The sequence below is a fragment of the Eurosta solidaginis genome, chromosome 3, assembly GCF_040869045.1.
Source record: "Eurosta solidaginis isolate ZX-2024a chromosome 3, ASM4086904v1, whole genome shotgun sequence".
Taxonomy (NCBI): Eukaryota; Metazoa; Arthropoda; class Insecta; order Diptera; family Tephritidae; genus Eurosta; species Eurosta solidaginis.
Window position 1 is genome coordinate 67737787 of NC_090321.1, and position 22152 is coordinate 67759938.

A 22152-nucleotide genomic window follows, 5' to 3' on the forward strand; every position below is an offset into this window, starting at 1 on the left:
GCAATCCCTAAATCTGCTGTTACTAACGAGGCTTAACTTATAAGCAAGTGACGCCAAAAGGCAGTGTCCAGTTAGTATGCCCATCATGAGTCTTAAGCCTTCTCTCTTCAGAGATATAAACTACTTTTTGAGTCTAATATCGTAGATATTAGATCTTAGAAATTTTGCAGCCCCACGCTTCTGTTCACGTCTTTCCTGCTTGATGGATCATATACAACTCCTGTCTCCATTTCATATCTTCCAAACGGATTACGAGGTTCACCGTCGATTCAGCGAGTGCTGCACTCTCTTTGCCAACTCATCGGCCTTTTCGTTACCTTTCATGCCTTTATTACCGGGAACCCTGTATAGAGATATGGTCCAAGCTGAGCGAAGTTTTTCCAATGCTTCTTTGCATTCCAGGATACTCCTTGATGACGTACTGTGTGACATGATTGACTTAATCGCCGTCTGACTATCACGCTTCCTCCAGAATTTCTACTTCTATCTCCGCGGCTATAATATCCGCCTGAAAGACGCTGCAGTAATATGGCAGCCTGTAGGATCTACTTATTTCTGGATCGACACAGTAAACAGCAGATCAGATTTCATCCGTTAATTTAGATCCATCGGTTAACACGTGTACACCAACTCTACTGCCCACTGGCACCAACCCTCCGGCTCAATTGTGGTGCTCAGATCCCTTTCGCAGCTCAGGCATGGGACCATATTTTCCGCTTTGCCGCTTTGTTAGATGGCGCTATACTACTATGGCCTTATAGCCGCCACTCAAGCTGTCCAGAGGCCTTAACCTTGTTGTAGTTGCTTACGCGAATATTTTTGGCCTTTAGGTCTCCAGGCGGGATATGTAGGCAAACAATGCTGCTGTCGGGGTACCATGTAGGGCTACCGTATGCTAAACATTGATACTCTGTACAACTCTCGCTGCGTATAAGGAGTGTCGATGGTGCAACATAACTATTCATATCTCCTGATGGGAAGTGTGTTAAATTGTGCCTGAATTATGTGTCCTTAAGCGTACTCTACGCACAAGTTTTTTTAAGAACACTCCCGTAGGTATTCCATAGATTATTCATAAGAAGTTCGATAGGTGATCCTGCCCTAGGACGTCGCAATGTAAATTGGACCACAATTTGAATAAATTTTAAATACTTTCTAATGACTTATTAAGAAGTTTTCCTGGCGTATGCTAATACTCCACAACTTATCCCCATTCATATAAAAAATGTGGCCCAATTTGCATTAGGATGAATAAGAGAACGGTCATATACTATTAGAATACCCACGAGGGAGTTGTTTCCAAAAAATTCCAACAATTTACTACAAGGAGTTTTCACAAGCAAAGCCAGACTATATAATCCATTTTGGAGTACTAATATGACAGAAATGGAATGCCAGAATCAAGAATTTTTCGCAGGGCATAGACTCACAGATGTAGATTATAATTTTCAAATTTGTCGGGCGGCTATATTGATTATGCTTCTGAGACAATTATTCTAGAAGATTTAATGTGGCCATGTTAATCGTTCCCGAGATGGTTGGACTAGTACCTTAATGGTGCTTGTTACCGGAATGCACCGGATCTATATCCGGCAAAGGACCATCAACATCGATAACACTTGCCAAAACCCTCGGGGAGAGTCTTTATCGTTAATACAAAAACAACAACAAAATTAAAATTAGCCGTTTCGAAAAATATTTTGATTGAACCATGTCCGTCCGTCCGTTAACACGTACATCATCATCATGCATTGAAGCTTGTCCTCCTAAGCGATTTTGTCAGTTTCGCCAGTGTTCCCTGTTTCGGAAAAACTGGCGCCATTTGGGACCACCAAGGGAGGTCAAGTTTTCCTCTATCTGCCGCTTCCAACTCAGTGGAGGTCTCCTTTGCTTCCAAACTGCGGTATCGACTAAAATACTTTCTTGGCCGGCGCGTCTTCGTCCATACGCGTAATATGACCTAGCCAGCGAATTCTTTGGATTTTTATTTGCTCGCTATCGTCATATCTGCGTAAAGCTCATAGAGCCCACCATACCTTTTTAGCAGAGCTTTTCTCTCGAACACTGCAACAGCCATATATTCTTTTCTCGACACAGTCCATGATTTATTCCTAGGGAGAGGACTTTACTTTAATTACCTACACAGTCCAAAGTAGCACTTATTGTCAAGAGTTATTTTAATTTTACCCAGTTTGGTTTGAGTCCGTTCAACCCTTTCATACTGGTAAATGACCAACCAATGTGGTATCTAATGCAAAATGTTGTATTCAGATGATCGATCTTACTAAGGTACCTTGGGATTTTCAGATATAAGATGACATTGCCGGAGCTTTAAAAATATATTCAAATGGGTTATCATGAATGGTCCTGACTTCATGGCAGTAAGTTCAGCCTTAACAAGATGGATCGGCTGCTTGTTAAATTGCAGGAAGATTACAAATCCCACCTGTAGACTTGCTGACGAAGAACATAGTGCAAACAAATGCAAAGGGATCAAAGTCTCGCGAGATAGCTTGGCGGCCTGAGACCATACGGCCAAAGTAGTATAGTGCCATCAAACACCGGCCCAACAGACTACAAAGTCCAGGGGATTCAAGGGGTTGATAAGCGCAATGCAAAGCTTTATAGCTTCAAAGCTTCCGAAACCCAATTGTCAACATCACCTACGCGAGGGGTATCATGTTAGTAATATGAGTTTATCATACACGTTAGCAGGCGAGGCTCTGGCGACCCAAAGTTCCTCATGGAACTGGTGGGAAGGGCGGGTTGGCCTAGAAGGCTTAATGTGGTCATATTAATCATTCCCGAGATGGTAGTGCTAGTGCCTTGGTGGCGCTTTGTTACCGGAACGTACCGGATCTATATCCGGCAAAGGATAATCAACATCGATGACACTCCCCAAAGCCTTCGTACTACTACCCTAGTAGTTTCATAAATGAAGAATATTTTGCTATACTATACATCTGGTTTAAAAATGAAAACTTTATATAGGAAAGTCTGCCAATCAGAGACGTCCTGTGAAAAAAATTTCAATAATTGTATCAAAAGAAAATACTAGCAAAAGCTAAACACCAGTTGTAAGGTAAATGGCCGGCCATTATGCAAGAATACCTCGCAGACCAGAACCAAATCAGAAAGTATAACTTTGGAAAAGTTCCTCCTTATCGTATAGATACTGAAAAGGAAATAAGACTACTTCAGAGCTCGGAAACATTTATAAGGGCATATGTTGATCCCAACTACGAAGTAAAGGTCCAAGATAGGTCACTCTTTAAACCAGGCATGCTTAACCAACGAACCGATATCATTTCGTTACGATAATTAACGTTAATAAACGAAACAAAGTCATTTCGTTTCGTTTATTAACGTTAAGAACGTCAAATTAACGAAATGATTTCGTTTCGTTTTCTGCCATATCAAAACGAAATCAAATCGTTTATGTTGATTATTAATTTCAAACTACGCTGGCAAAGCTGATTGATGGCGGAGTCATTAAAGGTGAAAGCATTAGCCTAGCTGATTGCAACTTTTCTCATGAATTTTGGCAGTACGAACATTTCTCAGAGTATTTTTGACATTACCACCAACGAATTACACAAACAAACTACATGGAGTTTGTGCGTGTATGTCCGCTCGCTGTTACCACCTTACGGCTTCACCATGGCTATAGCATTGCCAGCACAATTCAAACATAAAGTATCACGTTTTTGTTAACGTTTTTAACGTTAACGAAAGCTTTTCGTTTCGGTTAAAAACGAGATACAATTTATCTTGATAATTTCTTTATCGATAATATTTCGAAGTGTTTCAACGGAAACGGTGGAAATGTTTTGATAAACGATTAGCTTAACGTTAAGGTGCATCCCTGCTTTAAACGTTTGCTAAGATAGGGCGATCTGCAGTCGGAATTGATATATATGTATAAATATCCGTCAATAAGAGATTCACGAAATTTGATAAGAAAAGCAGTGAAAGTATGTAATCGAACTTGACCTGAAGGCAAACAAGTAAGTGTGTCTAAGTTCGGGTGTAACCGAACATTATATACTCAGCGAGAGATTTAATTGTACAGTTCATTTCAGATAATTTACTTTTTCGAATTTTGTTACGAGAGATTTATTTTTCTTTTTTGTGTGATCCTTGATCGAAATAGGGGCGTGGTATCGCCCATTAAAAAAAATGTCTCTCATAGCGTTTTCTTTTCTGAAATAATTTGTTGCCTAAGTAAATGGTAAAGCCTTAATAGAGTTACTCCTACCCTAGAAAATTTTGAACATTTATAGTGCCTGCAAAGAACATAAATGGCTACCCCGTGTATTAGTTGATTTTCACAAACGCGCTGTCAATAATAATAAAAATTCATTAGCAATTATTTCCTTCAATTCAAATAAAAATATGTGAAGTTACGAAAATAAATTGTCACGATCAGCTAGTTTAGCAGAGTTTCACTGCCACGCCGCCATTTTTTGCAGGGTAAAAGTGTAACGCTTTTGCGTTGCGAGCAGGCAACAATTTTCAAAAACGAACGAAATACCCCGTAAAGGTGTTACCTGCTTTTTAGAACAGAACAAAATATATTTACAACCCTTGCGCGGCATACATAAAGCGTAACACTTTTGCCAGAAAAGAAAACGCTATCAGTTTCCTTTTACTAAAAAATTCGGTAACTGAAATATCATTGATAGAAAACTAAGATATAGCTTATTATTCTAGTCTATGACTCTTTTAAATATATTTTAAATAAAAATGGGCGCGGTCCTTAATCGAAATCGTCCATTTTTTCTAGAAATATGTTGTGCTATAAGGAAAATATGTGTCCCCAATCTTATGACGATCCATTAATTTTATTTCGATTTATGTCTCCCGAAACATAGAAAATTGCTTAGTCATATAAGGGGCGACGCCGCACCCATTTTCAAAAATTAAAATTTTTTCCTATTTTTTGTTATAATTCCACTTGGGAAAAGATAAAGTTTATTTTATTCGTCCACGACCCTTTTAAAAATCTCTTATACAAAAGTGGGCGTGGTCCTCAACCGATTTCTTTAATTTTTCTTCGAAGCATTTCTTATAGCAAAGGCAACCTCTTTGCCCAATTTTATTATGATAGATTTAACGATTTCTGATTTGTGATTAATAATATTTGCCAAATTTATTTTATCACAAGTGGGCGGTGCCACGCCCATTTTCAAAAAGTTTTACAAATTTCATCAGGAGTCTCAATTTCCATCCACACATAAAATTCCAACATGCTAGGTGTATTATTTACTAAATAATCAGGTTTTTATGTGTTTTCCAAAACGTTATATATACAAAAAGTGCTCTGATGAGCGATTAAATTGTGATGGGAGATGAGTGTCAACGAACCCATATACCAATATTTACTCAAGTTATCATGATCAGGCAGACGGACGGATAGACGTATGGACGACCATGGCTTAATCAATTCCTTTTTTCGTACTGAGCATTTTGATATATGGAAGTCTGTTACGATCAACCGTTATGTTAACAAAGTTAATATAGGTACTCTGTTCGCAAAGCACGCTGAGTATAAAAATGTTAAAGTACCAAATCATATTATTTGTTGAGTTAATTAATGAATCAATAAATTCTCACGACTTTATTGACTTCTATGAGCTTTGAACATAATTCGCAGAGATTTTAACCAACAAAAAGCCAACAAAAGTATGTATATATTCCTCTACGCAAAAAAAAAAAAAAAGATCTGCAACATCATAGCATCTAGTTTAGTCTACGAAAGACGTTTCGTTCGAAAATCGCTAAAAATTCGATTTGATCACGTTCGCCGACCTTAGACACGGCGCTCTGAATTTACGGTATATATGAATGAACATACATACGTATGTACATAACTATTTGGCTATCTGCATAACCCCACCAGATAATAAGCCACGTCATATTCCTGTTACTTGTTCAGCAATAAGTATATTTCAGATTTCTGGTTTTTGGAATGTTCAATACAAATCGTTTTTTATTTATTTTATTTAAAATACGAATGCTTTGCTTGTAAAAACAAAAGTTTTAATTATGCCATTGTTATGCATAAAAACAAGTTTTATTGGATTTTCAGTTTGCTTACAACTTATTTATGAGTTTTGTGGTAAGTAAGCGATGGTACATTAGGGTGGTCGAAAAAAATTGGAGTGACAAGATAGTTGCTTAGAATAAATAAATAAATACTTGGCGCGATTTACTTCCGAAAAGATTTAGGCCAAGCTTCTTTCGTGAAAGAAAGGAAAGGAAAGAAATGAATAGAAAGGAAATCAACTGAAAGGGAAGTAAATGAAAGGAAAGGAAAGAAAAAAGGAAAGGGAAGAAAAAGAAAGGAAAGGAAAGAAAAGGAAAGAAAAGGAAATGAAAAGAAAGGAAATCAAATGAAAGGGTAGTAAATGAAAGGAAAGGAAAGGAAAGAGGAGGAAAGGAAAGGAAAGGAAAGGTAAGAAAGGGAGTGAAGGGAAATGAAAGGAAAGAAAAAAAATTAAGGGAAAGGACTCGAACCCGAACACGAAGTCAAAACCAGACCTGGATCCAATTCCGGAACAGAACCAAAAACTGAAATCGTACGGAGAGTTTTCAATTTTTTAATGAAACCGCTAACGTTTGTTATCGGTGAGATATAGGTTTATTACAGGTGTGTTATAGATAAGGTATAGACGAGATAGCGTATATGATATCGAATTATTATAAATTTGCCATCGATAACAAAGGCTTTGAATGAGTTACTGATTTTACAACGGCGGGTTATCACTTCGTTATTAAAATGTTATCTATTTGATATCGAAAAGTTTTCGAGTTGTTACCAAACTATTAGCGATACATTATCTAAAAGTTGTCAAATTACTACCGAGAAGATATCGATGTTTTACCGACCGTTTACCAATTTGTTAACGGTGTATTATCGATTTGTTATCGAGGGCTCATCGTTTTTTTATTGAAGTTTTTACCGATAAACTAAGCAAAGTAAGCTGAGACTGGTGGAGAACTGCACCAGGAGTAAAGGTCTATCGATAAATTCAGCCAAAACTGAACGTTGCAGCTGCCGGTGCTAGCGGGTATGACTCTGACGCGGAGGGACCCAGCCAAATACCTAGGAGTAATTTTGGAAAGGAAACTATCCTGAAGGGAAAAAACTCAGGAGCGTGCGAGAAATGCAACGGTGGCACTGTACAGCTGTAGGGGAGCTGTTGCGCGAAGATGAGGACTATATTACCCTGTGGCTTTACACTGCTGTGGTTAGACCGATCCTTTTATACGGCGCATTGGTCTGGTGGACGAGCTTAGATACTAAATCAAACCTACGGGTATTCCAGAAGGTACAAAGAAGTGTTTTAGGCTGCGTGGGGGTGCTCTGCGCACCACTCCTTCGGAGGTGCTGGAAACTCTTTTTAATGTGTTATCAATCGATTTAATGGCCAAGCAATGTGCGGCCTTTTCTGCTCTGCGGCTCACAGTGTAACTTTTTTCACTTTTAGGATGCCAAATGTCCAAAAAACAATGTTCTCCAATCACAAAAATGTTTTGACATGCAACAGATTAATAACCAACTGTTAAGAAAATGTATACACAGCAAAGTAAAAAAACCCACGATCACCATGATAAGCATTATGAAACTTGGATAATTGAAACAAGTGTAAAAATCATTTCACAGTCCAAAATTTTTGACCAATTTTATGGCCACGTGGTGGATTTTCCGAAAACTGTTTTGACTTTACGCTATTTTATTTAACATGCTTGGGTAGTTTATAACAGCATTGGTAAGTTTCAGGCACGTAGGCATTTTTTAATTTTTTTTTTTTGTTTTAGACAGCCTCTAAAAGTTTGGTAACCTTAGAAAATTTTTCGTTTTCAATAGAATAAAACTTACCTGATTCCGCCCAATTCCATTGAAGGAATACATACACATTAAGGGGAATTTTATATACTTTCAGATAAAACAAGTAAGGAAGGTTAAGTTCGGATGTAACCGAACATTACATACTCAGTTGAGAGCTATGGTGACAACATAAGGGAAAATAACCATGTAGGAAAATGAACCGAGGGAAACCGTGGAATATGTTTGTATAACATGTGTATCAAATGAAAGACATTAAAGAGTATTTTATGAGGGAGTGGGCCATATTTCTATAGGTGGACACCATTTAGGGATATCGCCATAAAGGTAGATCAGGGTTGACTCTAGAATTTGTTTGTACAATATGGGTATCAAACGAATGGTGTTAATGAGTATTTTAAAAGGGAGTGGGCCTTAGTTCTATAGGTGGACGCCGTTTCGAAATATCGCCATAAAGGTGGACCAGGGGTGACTCTAGAATGTGTTTGTACGATATGGGAATCAAATTAAAGGTATGAATGAGGGTTTTAAAAGGGAGTGGTGGTTGTTGTATAGGTGGTCGCCTTGTCGATATATCGCCATAAAGGTGGACCAGGGATGACCCTAGAATTTGTTTGTACAATATGGGTATCAAAAGAAAGGTGCTAATGAGTATTTTAAAAGGGAGTAATCCTTAGTTCCATAGGTGGACGCCGTTTCGAGATATCGCCATAAAGGTGGACCACGGGTGACCCTAGAATTTGTTTGTACAATATGGGTATCAAAAGAAAGGTGTTAATGAGTATTTTAAAAGGGAGTAATCCTTAGTTCCATAGGTGGACGCCGTTTCGAGATATCGCCATAAAGGTGGACCAGGAGTGACCCTAGAATTTGTTTGTACAATATGGGCATCAAACGAAAGGTGTTAATGAGTATTTTAAAAGGGATTGGGCCTTAGTTCTATAGGTGGACGCTGTTTCGAAATATCGCCATAAAGGTGGACCAGGGGTGACTCTAGAATGTGTTTGTATGATATGGGTATCAAATTAAAGGTATTAATTAGGGTTTTAAAAGGGAGTGGTGGTTGTTGTATAGGTGGTCGCATTTTCGAGATATCGCCATAAAGGTGGACCAGGGGTGACCCTAGAATTTGTTTGTACAATATGGGTACCAAAATAAAGGTGTTAATGAGTATTTTAAAAGGGAGTAATCCTTAGTTCCATAGGTGGACGCCGTTTCGAGATATCGCCATAAAGGTGGACCAGGGGTGACCCTAGAATTTGTTTGTACAATATGGGCATCAAACGAAAGGTGTTAATGAGTATTTTAAAAGGGAGTGGGCCTTAGTTCTATAGGTGGACGCCGTTTCGAAATATCGCCATAATGGTGGGCCAGGGGTGACTCTAGAATGTGTTTGTAGGATATGGGTATCAAATTAAAGGTATTAATTAGGGTTTTAAAATGGAGTGGTGGTTGTTGTATAGGTGGTCGCATTTTCGAGATATCGCCATAAAGGTGGACCAGGGGTGACCCTAGAATTTGTTTGTACAATATGGGTATCAAAAGAAAGGTGTTAATGAGTATTTTAAAAGGGAGTAATTCTTAGTTCCATAGGTGGACGCTGTTTCGAGATATCGCCATAAAGGTGGAGCAGGGGTGACCCTAGAATTTGTTTGTACGATATGGGTATCAAATGAAAGGTGTTAATGAGTATTTTTAAAAGGGAGTTGGCCTTCGTTCTATAGGTGTTCGCCTTTTCGAGATATCGCAATAAAGGTGGACCAGGGGTGACTCTAGACTTTGTTTGTACGATATGGGTATCAAATGAAAAGTGTTAATGAGTATTTTTAAAAGGGAGTGGGCCTTCGTTCTATAGGTGTTCGCCTTTTCGAAATATCGCCATAAAGGTGGACCAGGGGTGACTCTAGAATGTGTTTGTACGATATTGGTATCAAATTAAAGGTATTAATGAGAGTTTGAAGGGGGGGGGGGGGGGGGGGGGTTGGTGGTGGTAGTTGTATGTGTGAAGGCGTTTTCCAGATATCGACCAAAATGTGGACCAGGGTGACCCAGAATATCATCTGTTGGATACGGCTAATTCATTTATATATGTAATACCTGCCACGATTTTAAGGGTTTTTTATTTCGCCCTGCAGAACTTTTTCATTTTCTTCTACTTAATATGGTGGGTGTCACAACCATTTTATAAAGTTTTTTCTAAAGTTATATTTCGCGTCAATAAACCAATCCAATTACCTCACCATGTTTCATCCCTTTTTTCGTATTTGGTATAGAATTATGGCATTTTTTTAATTTTTCGTAATTTTCGATATCGAAAAAGTGGGCGTGGTCATTGTCGGATTTCGTTCATTTTTCATACCAAGATAAAATGAGTTCAAGTAAGCACGTGAACTAAGTTCATTAAAGATATATCGATTTTTGCTCAAGTTATCGTGTTAACGGCCATGCGGAAGGACAGACGAACGACTGTGTATAAAAAACTGGGCGTGGCATCAACTGATTTCGCCCGTTTTCACAGAAAACAGTTAACATCATAAAATCTTTGCCCCTACCAAATTTCAAAAGGATTGGTTAATTTTTGTTCGACTTATGGCGTTAAAAGTATCCTAGACAAATTAAATGAAAAAGGGCGGAGTCACGCCCATTTTGAAATTTTCTTTTATTTTTGTATTTTGTTGCACCATATCATTACTGGAGTTGAATGTTGACATAATTTTCTTATATACTGTGAAGATATTAAATTTTTTGTTAAAATTTTACTTTAAAAAATTTTTTTTTTTTAAAGTGGGCGTGGTCCTTCTTCGATTTTGCTAATTTTGCATACATATAGTAATAGGAGTAACGTCCCTGCCAAATTTCATCATGATATCTTCAACGACTGACAAATTACAGCTTGCAAAACTTCTAAATTACCTTCTTTTAAAAGTGGGCGGTGCCACGCCCATTGTCCAAAATTTTACTAGTTTTCTATTCTGCGTCATAAATTGAACTCATTTACCAAGTTTCGTCGCTTTATCTGTCTTTGGTAATGAATTATCGCACTTTTTCGGTTTTTCGAAATTTTCGATATCGAAAAAGGGGCGTGGTTATAGTCCGATATCGTTCATTTTAAATACCGATCTGAGATGAGTGCTCAGGAACCTACATACCAAATTTCATCAAGATACCTCAAAATTTACTCAAGTTATCGTGTTAACGGACGGACGGACGGACATGGCTCAATCAAATTTTTTTTCGATCCTGATTATTTTGATATATGGAAGTCTATATCTATATATATATTGAGCTCTGCTCAACTGAGTATAAAAAAAAAACATTGCGAAATTTTGCGTTTTTCTTTGTAGTCGTCAACTTAAGGTCTCTATGCCCTCTCTCACGTATGAAGCGCAGTGACCTAACAATGGAATGTCCTTAATTCAAGTCTACAATACTAGATCCCAAAAAAAGTCAGTTATACCTGAAATGGTAAAAACCCAGAAAATGGGAACTTGTGCACTGAATAGCCTTCATTGTTTCTCATATGAGTTTTCCCATGGTTTACGAGGTGTGCACTTATCCCATCAACTTATGTTATGTATGCACGCCTACCTGAGGGTCATCTATTATGAGTGATACTTCTAAGCAATTGAGTGCTTCGGGAATATACATATGTATGTATACATCACATAAACGCATACCTAAAGCCCGCTCGAAGTTTGAGATCTTAGGTAGATCTTTAAAACAAAAAAATGGGTAAGTATATTTTTGTTAAGCATTAGCAGGTATTATTTTCCCGTAAAAACCCAGTTTCTTATTCCATGACAAGTGATATAATAAAACGCTTGGACTAAGACTATATAAATAGAGAACAAAACTAAAAGCGAATCATACCAAAGACGGACCGCATTATCATCAACTAGTTATGGCTATTTCACGAAATGCACTCTTTGAAGTTTGGCTAAAAAGCAAAGATGGAGAAACGTTAGCTGCTACAAACAACAATTTTCGGAAGAAAACAAATAAGACACTAGTATGTTTTTCATTCCCTAGTACTCCTTCAAATGTGTACAATGATTGACAAACGAAAGGTTATAGTTTGGACTAATCCTGCTCCATCTTTCACAAGATACTGCCGCCCGATAAAATTTGGTTTTACAAAAGAAACACGAGATGTTATTTCAAAGGAGGTGCAATCTTTCAAAGACCAAATTTCCAGTCTTCGTCCTACAACAATTCAAACAGATAACCTAAACTTACTGGTGAAATCAACGTTTGTGTTGTGCATGATTGATGGTAAATTTTGAAACGCTCTGCCGCCATATACATCATCGCAAAAGTGCTACATATGTGGGGCTTCTCCAAAAGATGTGACCAATATGCGAGCCCTGTTAGAGCGAAATATTGACAAAACATGCTTGCTTTCGGAATTTGCCCTTTACATTCTTGGATACGATGCATGGAATGTATGCTACACATCGCTTTTCGAATGGAAATGAAGACCTGGTGTGTGCGGGGCGAAGAAAATAAGGAAAATGGAAAAGAAGAAAGAACATATCCAAAAGAGATTCAGGAAAGAAGTTGGTCTTTTGATTGATATGCCAAAGCAAAAAACCGGCAACACTGTTAGAAGATTTTTTGGAGATCCTGAAATAACATCAGACATAACCGGCATAAACATCAATCTTTTGAAAAGGTTTCATTCAATACTTTCATTCATAGGATGTGGGTTTCAAATAAATTCTGAAGCTTTTGACCACTATGTGACAGAGACTGTATTTATCGGAATATGCTTGGTACAATATGCCAGTGAGCGTACATAAAATTCTGTTTCATGGAAAGAGTATAATCGTGTCTGATATTCTATTCTATTCCTACTGGTCAACTTTCGAAAGAAGCTCAAGACCCCAGAAACAAAGATGCACGAAACTATCGTGAACTTTTCACCACAAAAAAGTCAAGAATTTGTAGTAACTTGGATTTGCTGCACAGATTGCTGAAATCGTCAGACACGTTCATAAACAGTTTGCGGAAAACGCTTAGGTCAAAGCGGCGAGCATAACCGGTGAAGTTATTGGCTTATTATCCGAACTAGAGCATGACGACGATATTGACTTTATAACTTTTTATTTATAAGTATGTATTTCGATTCAGTTTTTACATATATATGTACCAATGTTGCATTTGACTTTGAAAATAAAATGTTTTAAATAATAATCAAAAGCCTCTAAGATAAAGTTAAGAAATCTAAACAATTTTTATTTATATTGGCACTGGAAAATGCTTTTAAAGTAGAAAATATGATTACGTGAAATTTCAAGCAGAAAAAGTGGGCGTATCACGCCCATTTTTATTCTCAAATCAGATTTTGGTATCTGCAACCACACTGCAAAATTTCAAATGAATTGCTCTATTGGTTTGGCTGCTATTAATTTTGGCATCCTAAAAGTGAAAAAAGTTACACTGTGCGGCTGCGAGAGTTATACGGCTGGGGAGACAATGTGGTTGGCAATGCAGCCATCCTTAAGAATTTGGATTCGCCTTCGTCGGACTATTGCACTCCGACTGTATTTTTCGATATGAAGTTCGAGGTTGTTATCCCGGATAGGGATTATTGGTTGAATGAGCCGCCAGACCTGAGCGATAGGCTGCATATATATACTAAGGGCTCCAAACTGGTTAAAAAGGGGGGCAGGGGGGTCTTTGCACCTCAACTAGGGTGGAATCTAATCTTTAGCCTACCCGATCATTGCTGCGTCTTTCAGGCAGAGGTGGCTGCCTGAGAAAATGCTGGTCACAGCTATGATCTAATTTGTATTTACTCTGACCGCTAGGCTGCACTGAAAGCGCTTGGATCGGTCCCATGTAAGTCCAGGACAGTAGAGAAGTGCCGCAAATCTCTTAACGAAACCGCTGAGCAAACTTCCCTCAGGGATTGAGCATGCCGTTCGCTATCTGTAAGCTCACTTTGAAAGGGATTTTTCTTAGAGAAGCGGGTGCGAGATGGAGCAATCTCGAATCCTGCTACTACACTAAGCTCGTGTGACCTGAATGGGAGGCGAGACGGACAAGAAATCTCATTCTTCTTGGAAGCGGGACATATATCTGGTGGTTGGACTTAAACCCGGCCACATAGCAATCAGGAAGTATGCACAACGGACTGGTGCTCCCTATAATGATTACTGCAGGAGATGCAAAGACGAAGAGCTATGACACATATCTAACCCAGTTATAACAAACCAATACGAAGCTGATGCGCCGGTACTCGCGTCTTTTTTATACTTCAAAAAAGGTTTTCTAAATTTTTGATATTGCTTAGTTCGGGACTTGAGATAAGAACTTTGATGTCGTAATCGGGGCTCCCTACCACCACACCCCGGCAGCCATTCTCTAAGGAGAAATTTCAATCTCTACGCAGAGTGCTTTGTTCCAATGGCTAAGGAGACTCGTAAATGAAGCGTGAACATTTTTATAGTGGTTTTTGTTTTTGTTGTAACTTGATTACTCAAGAAATTGTTATCAAATTCTTCTGGAAAGAGTCCAAAGAAACCAACAAATTCAACAGGTTTGGACCTTAAAGAAGTTGTTGTTCCCACGTTGTAGTCGAAAAGATGGGTTTCGCTGCGTGCTGACGTAACGAGTTTATCCTGTTTCTGTATCTTAACCTAACTTCAGCCAGTGTGACACGCGTATCTGTGGAAAGTGTGCGTTCGTCCTCAGCGATGTCAGGAAATGTTATTCTAACCGGGAGTGATTCTTTAAAGGAAGCCAAAGACTCTGTGTATATATCGTCGCCAGACTCGCTTGTTCTTATTACTCTCTCTAATGTTGGTCGGTTTCGCCTCGCTACGTAAATGGTGTACAGAGCGCCGAGTTTTTCAGGCCTGAAACTTTCTCCAGTGGATATTGTTTAGGATGGCAGCCGATTGATTTTTTACATCTTCTTCTTCTTGCAGTAAAGAAACTCCTCGAAATTTTTGGTGAGTGTTATAAATATTGATGGTACTTTGCTGGATATAGATTAGCTTAGGTTGAACTGGCTGGTCCATGAGGACCTAACAGGCGGAATGAGTCCATGGTGTTACCAGAAGTTTGAAAAACGACTAAACTAAAAACCCAAAAATGAAGACATATGTTATAAAATACCTTCGTATCTTTGGCAAATACTAGACAGACATTTATCCGGTACGTTCCTGTAACAAGCACCATTAAGGTACTGATCCGACCATCTCGAGAGCAATTTAATATGACCACGTTAAAGCTTCTAGGTCATCCCGCTAACCGCCCCCTAGTTTCATGACGAAGTTAGGGTCGACAGGTGAGGTAGACAGTTGGGTGGGAAGCTGTGATTTTAAAAAGCTTTGTATTGCGCTAAGCAACCCCTATGAATCACATTGCTTTATACATCGTCAGCAGTGTTTCATTGCCTTTTCCCCGACAGATGGACGCAAACGGCTTAGATTAGTCGGTGACAGTACGAAGTCACATGCGGTGAAAAAAACTGCAGAGATAGAACAGAGCTCATTTTCGAAGGGCCGGAGTCAATTACGACTATAGTGCATAAGAAACTATGGTGAAACCTTCGATAGATACAGAAGTTTGGATGTGTAGAAAGTAAACAGAGAAGAGTTAGGACACGTCTTTATGAAACCGTCAGTTTAACTCACCTTGATTTAGATTTTTCGTTTCTATATTGTACATACTTGTCTGTTAGTGGCCCACTTCTTCAGACAAGAATCGTGCCGTAGTTGACAGTGTCAAAGACTTTTTTTAGAATTGAGTTCTTCGTTCATGGGTATTTATGCTATTTAGCGCGGTCGTAGCTCTATGAGTTATATCACAAAAGCTGATAACTATACAGATTTATGGTGCTATACGTGCTGCCATTGGCGAATATCGAAGGAAGGTATAAAGATGAGCCGTTTGATAAGGCTATCACGATTGACTAGAGTTTATCAGAACTGGAAGAGGGGTTACAACTCTTGGGATGCTCCCCCTTTTTAGCTCGGTTGTTGTTGTTGTTTACAACCTCACTTGGGTTTGTTTACAACCCCTCCGAACTCCGCATTAAGCTCTCCAAATTAGGGGTTTTGCGGGTTCAGCCGTTTCAAGAGATCGCATTATTTCCGCCGCAGCTACATGTAGAAAATTTGGGGTCATTTCTGAGTGTTAAGCGAGCTGAGGTCGAATCGTGGATATTGCAGAACTCATGCCCTCCCTCTCGGGCATCATATGTATATGCTTTGAATTCGTCCTATTCAGCTTTTTTTAAGTTAGTTCAGTCGGTGTGTTACGAGGTTATGGAACATAGAGTCCAACGCGGTTTATGAGCTCTACAACTCGCTTACCAATTGAAATTCCAGAGGTCATGCTGCGTATTAAGTTCGCGAAGGATCACAAAAGGTTAAATTGATTGCACTGCGCGTTATGATGGATAATGAAAGCTAAAACTCTCCATTATCTCTCTTATGATATTTAAAATGGACACAATAGCCACAGCATGTTCGGGAGTTCAATCTAGCGTTTAGCTTGGTGTCAAAATCAGTTGTTTTTGTTATCTTCTTCTTTAACCGTTGTAATTCAACTGCAGAAATTCGAAGTCCGTCAGTTATGAGGCCGTCACTTTGGGAGTCACGAACGGATGAGCCAGCATAGTAGTTGTGAGGCTTTGTGGTGTGCGCTGTCTCGGATTCCCTTTGCTTGCCCTGGACATCTAGGAAAGGCATCGATCACGGTATGAAGTCTATGAGGTTGGTCGTACGCATGAAATACCTACGTATTAATTGCTGACACACGGTACACAGGGCACGAGGGACCATGAGCCGATAATCTTGCCTCGCACAAGCGACATTCCCGGAAAGGGCAGAAGAGACGGGGCAAGAGCTGATGCTCGGCTCTGTTCCCGTTCGAACTACGAAGCAAAACTTTTTTTGAAATTCACCGCTTTAGTGCCATTGTGCCAAGCTTTTGATATTCAGGTTTAGCTTTCTTAGAAAAGTTTGTAAGCATTTATCAGGCAATGGTTTAGTCATGCACAGTGGTTTATGGTGGTCTTTAATTGAATATTATCACCATATTTGTCAATTCAATATTCATTTCGTGATTGGTGATATGGTTTTGGTAATTAATTCGCATTCAGTGTAGGTACTCCCATAAGATTTTATTGCATTATCAAAATTCATGGAATAATAGCATATGTACATATGTGCAAAATGAGTAAGCCCAAATATTTTATTGGCAATTTGTTACGCATATTACTCAGTACATAAGTTGTTTACATTACAGTTAGATCTTCCGTATACTTGGGCACTGATTCACCTGGTGTGAATAGATATTAATGGCAATGACGCACGTTGTCCGCATATTAGGTGCAAAATTAGGATTCGATTAAAGGAACCGAATGGAAAGTTTGGTGCTTTCGAATAAACGATTCGAATAAACTTTCGAATAAACTGAACAATCAGCTTTTTTCTTGAGATTCGTCGGTTAAATCCGAACCCAGCTCGAATCCAGTAGTTTTTATGATGATGAGTTGGTAAAAGTCATGCATAAACTCTTATCGCCAAAAAGGAACTTGATTTCCATAGGAGATCTCGAATTACGATTTAGCTATAATGATCTATTTAGCGTATTGTGGATAGACTTAAGCGCACGATAATGATCTACCATTAATCAGATTCTACATGTTTTTATCCTACCTGTACTGACGTAGAAAGATGCCGTGGCCCCTTAATAGCGGGCTCCTCTAAAAATTACACCATAAATCTCTATATGCCAACGACGAAGGCAATTTAATGAAAAGCAGTACGAGCTTTTGCCGTATATCGCAATAGTGCAGCAAATTTAAGCTTATAAGGTGTGCTTTGTCGAGAACTGGGTCAATCTGTCAAGCAGAGGACTCACATCTGTCCCCACCTATAATTGGCCTGTCGGAGGAACAGTTCCGTCCAACCATGGCGGAATGATACTATAAACTTTTTTTATTTGATTTGATACATCAAACTTCCGGCGCAGTACGATATTGACATTTGGCCATCGAATTTATAAAAACAAAGTAGATGGAATTTTTATTTATGTTTGCAGGTATGTCACCATGCTGCCACCTTGTATCGTTCCGCCATGCGTCCAACAACGTCAGTAAATTTGGTAAATCTGTTTACTTAAATAGCGAAGCTCATAAAACAGTGGAGAATCATAGTATTATATATCACTTGGATGAAATTATATTGCCTGTTGCTAGTCAACTAACATGTTACAAGCTCAGCGAATTGTTATGCGAATGGATGGTCAGCCTGTCGCCACGAAGTGATAGAAGTCTCAATATCAGAATTTTGTACGCATATTTGGTGAAATTTTCGTTTAAAGCATTTTATTATTGTATCTTATTGTAATGGATGTGGGTACACAATATTTTTGGTTTTTTCGTTCGGTGCAAAGATAAACAAATTTTTTGGCGTTCCAACTCTAGAGCAAGCAACATATATGTAGCTGGCCATGGGAAAAGCAGGGACTCTCTAAATTTAATCCTGCAACAGTAAGCGATTGTCCTTGTGCTTTGTTGATTGCAATTGCAAAAGCAAGGCGTACAGGAAACTGTAAGAGCTTAAAATTGAATGGCAAACGTGTACGAATCTTTGGGATCAGTCGAATGAGCGCATCTTCACCTTCGCTTTTACCGCTGATGGTTGTTGCTCCGATTACATTCGGCATTAATTTCTTAAGGCAAAGTCTGGTTCCATTGCACAATTTTGGTGGACCTAAATTCCGAAGAAGCATGATTGGTGAGCCAATTTTCAAAGTTGTTAATATATGCGCAGGCATTCCAGGTGGTTCTAAAGAGTTTAGAAATTCAATTGGATAATTCACAACTTGATCTTCATCTGTAACTGTGTCGATCGATTTATATTTCGCCACTTCACCAGGAATTTGGTTTTGAATACGGTCATTGATTTTGTTAACATGATCATATTTGGGAGCTAAAATTGCTCGTACGCATAGCAAAAAAAAAAAAAATATTTAATTTAAAATTCTTTATTCTGAAATATGAAAAACCCTCGTCTTGATCGAAGAAACATATAGCCGAAATATGGTGATGATTGAAGTGTGGGAAATATGTTTCCATAGGGACACACACACAGAATTTAATTTTTATAGAAGATGTAGATAGACTGAAGCTATCAAATTTTTTTAACGGTGACAGATTACTAAACGTCCAAAAGGAATAACAGCCAAACTCAACACTGCAGTCAAACTTTAGGTGTTAAAATAACCTAAGTTTGTACGGCAGCCATAGTTCTGAAAGACCCCATTTGTAGGGAAGGTGCCAGCCCCTTTTTCCCAATTCCACATTTTACTGGAGGTGTTAGGGATTGACCTCATATAACTCCTTACTGAATTTCAATGTTCTGGCATGTATACCCTCAGAGTTATGCAGTACCACAGATTCCAGTTTTATGGGAGGTGCCACGCCTCTTTTATATATCGAAATTATTTTTAGCCTAAAACCTACGTGTTGATCGATGGAACCTATAGCCAAAATTTGGTGGTGATTGAAGTGTGGGAAATACGTTTCCGTAGGTAATACACACACAGAATTTGATTTTTATTTATACTCAATAACAAAGAGCGCATATGACATTAGATCAGCGATCCTCATTTAGTTGAATAATTATTAGCGTCACTTCACACGTATTATTATTCCCTTTCCTCTTTATTCGTCTTTTGTTGTCGCTGAACAAGCAGAGTAGCAACATCGGGCGAAGCTGTTGTTTATTTGCGCATTTGCGAAAAGATATTTTGCAAACAAACGCTCATGTGCAGAATGTTTTCATGGTTTAATGTTAACAATTAATTTTGCTTAAATTTTTCCTTATACTCAAGCAATAAAGTAGTATTTATATGGCATATTTACGAATAACTTTTTGTGTGTTAACAAACATGAGTGCATACATACACCCTACCTCATTGATTTTTCATCAACAACTAAACCACTACCAATAAAGGCCGTGACACAATGACATTTTTCATAAAGATGCGCTTAACGCAAGCTTATGCTTCCAATAACATTGCCACAATCAACCAAGATGTTGCGTTTGTAAATATGAAAGAACTTCAGACTTGGCAATTGAAGTTTATTTCGCCTTGCCCATTCACATAAAAAATTTCGCAAAGCACTGGTATAAACATTATCCCTATACAACAAAGATACTTGCTAACATATTTTGTGTCGTATTCATTTTTTATATTACAGTTTTTACTTGCGAAAAATGTTAAAAAATTTACCAACCAGTGGGAAAAATAATTTCACTTGCAAAGTGTGTCAACACCCTTAACCAAAACAAATGTCACATTCTTCTTCTTATGCTTTGCTTGTAACAAAATTTGGGAGATGGCTACTTTTCAATATCAGATGGCGCCAGTGTCGCCCATTCTACCGTTCTCCATAAAAATGCGTGCAATCTACTCATAATGCATAAGCTTGTGTTATATGAAAAAGTGCTTATGTGTCGGGGCTTTAAGATTTACTCACACAGCCACAGTTTTGATTTTGGGGACCCCTCCCTGCAAAAAATGCTATTAGTTTAGGATGAATCCGGGATGAGTCGCAAAGGAGTATGCGACCAATGCCAGTTTTGATCTCTTTATATGAGGTGAACTGTTCCCTTTTATTTGAGCATGTCCTATGAAGAGACTAATACCCGAAAGGGATCGATAGGATCAATCCCCTTTGTACCCCTATGGGAGCATATGAAGACTATTCCCTTTTCGGTTCAATAAGGACTCAAACAGGGACCAGTCGTATTTTTAACCCAAATGGTAGTAGAATGATACTCACCAATGTAATCTATTTTAAAAAATAATTAAACTTGTTTTAGTTTCATTTCCGGTATATTGAAATAAGCAAGTTCAAAAATTCCGTTTTTCATAATTTTTATTTTATTCAGGTACTACATTAACCCTACTCGTTTTTCTAAATAATTCGATTCAATCACCTGTAATCTTTCTTATTTTACTAATTTCGTTGCAGTTTTTTTAATATTTCTTAAAATGGGCTACGCAGATTTCAAGCTGACTAATCCCAACTGTATCCGAAAGGGACTAAAGGCGATCAACTATGCCCAAATGTAGACAAAAGATATCAATCGGAGACTAATTTCTTTAGGGCTGCATTAGATTAAGTATACACACATGCATAGGAGGCAGCAGCGAATATGAGATGCAGAGAGAAGAGAAGTGAATAAGGAAATATTCGGCTGTTCGTGAAAAGTCTACAACAGGGGTCACCAAAACAAACTGTGGCAGTTAGTAAAACTAAAATCACGTAGTGGTGGTGGTTTAGTCGTTAATACAAAATCAGGTGAGATTTATGCACCCATGTTTGTTAAAATTAAAAAAAGAATTCGCAAATACTACTTTTTTGCTTGAGTCTAAAGAAATATTTTAACAAAATATAATATCATTAAAACGTTCTGCGCATGAGCGTTTGTTTGCAAAATATCTTTTTGGAAATTGCGGAAATATACAATAGGCTCCACCGTTGTTACTTCTAAAATATGTACATTCTACCACAATATTCTTTATTTTAAGTCAAAAAGTATATCATAAGCAACGGAAGAGCTCTTCGCATATTTGATGCAGCCATCCAGAAATTGCGCAAGGATTTTTTATGAAGGCTTAAATAGATTTTGGCATATGGCGAAAGGTGAACTCAGCTCGACTTGGCCGCTAGAAAATTGCTTTGCAGAATGAATGCAGGCTGGTAGGTAGGTAGGTTGAACTGGCCGGTCCATGAGGACCTCACATAGACTGATTGAGTCCGTAGTGTTACCAGAAGTTTGTTTTAACGACCAAACTGAAAAACCCTATCAAAAACCAGGACCTATGTTATAAAATAACTCCGTCCTCTTGGCAAATACTAGAAGCTTCCTAGGAGTTAAGCCACTTGCTGCTTCTAGATCTGACAGCTGTATCACTCCTAATAGCTGGAGTCTTAGCTTGGCAAGTGCAGGGCACGAGCACAGAACGTGCTCGATCGTTTCCTCCTCCAAACCGCACTTCCTACATCTGCTATCACTGACCAAGCCTAGTTTAAAGGCATGTGACACCAGAAGGCAGTGTCCAGTCAGAATACCCGTCATGAGTCTACAGTCCTCTCTTTTTAATGAGAGGACCAACTGTGTTAGTCTAAGGTTGTAAGACCTACACATAATCTTCGACACTTTACAGCCCCGCGCTTGAACCCACGCCTTTCCCGCTTGGTCGATCATGTGCACCTCTCGCCTTCGCTTAATCTCGCCCAATCTAATTGGGACATCTACGGAGCA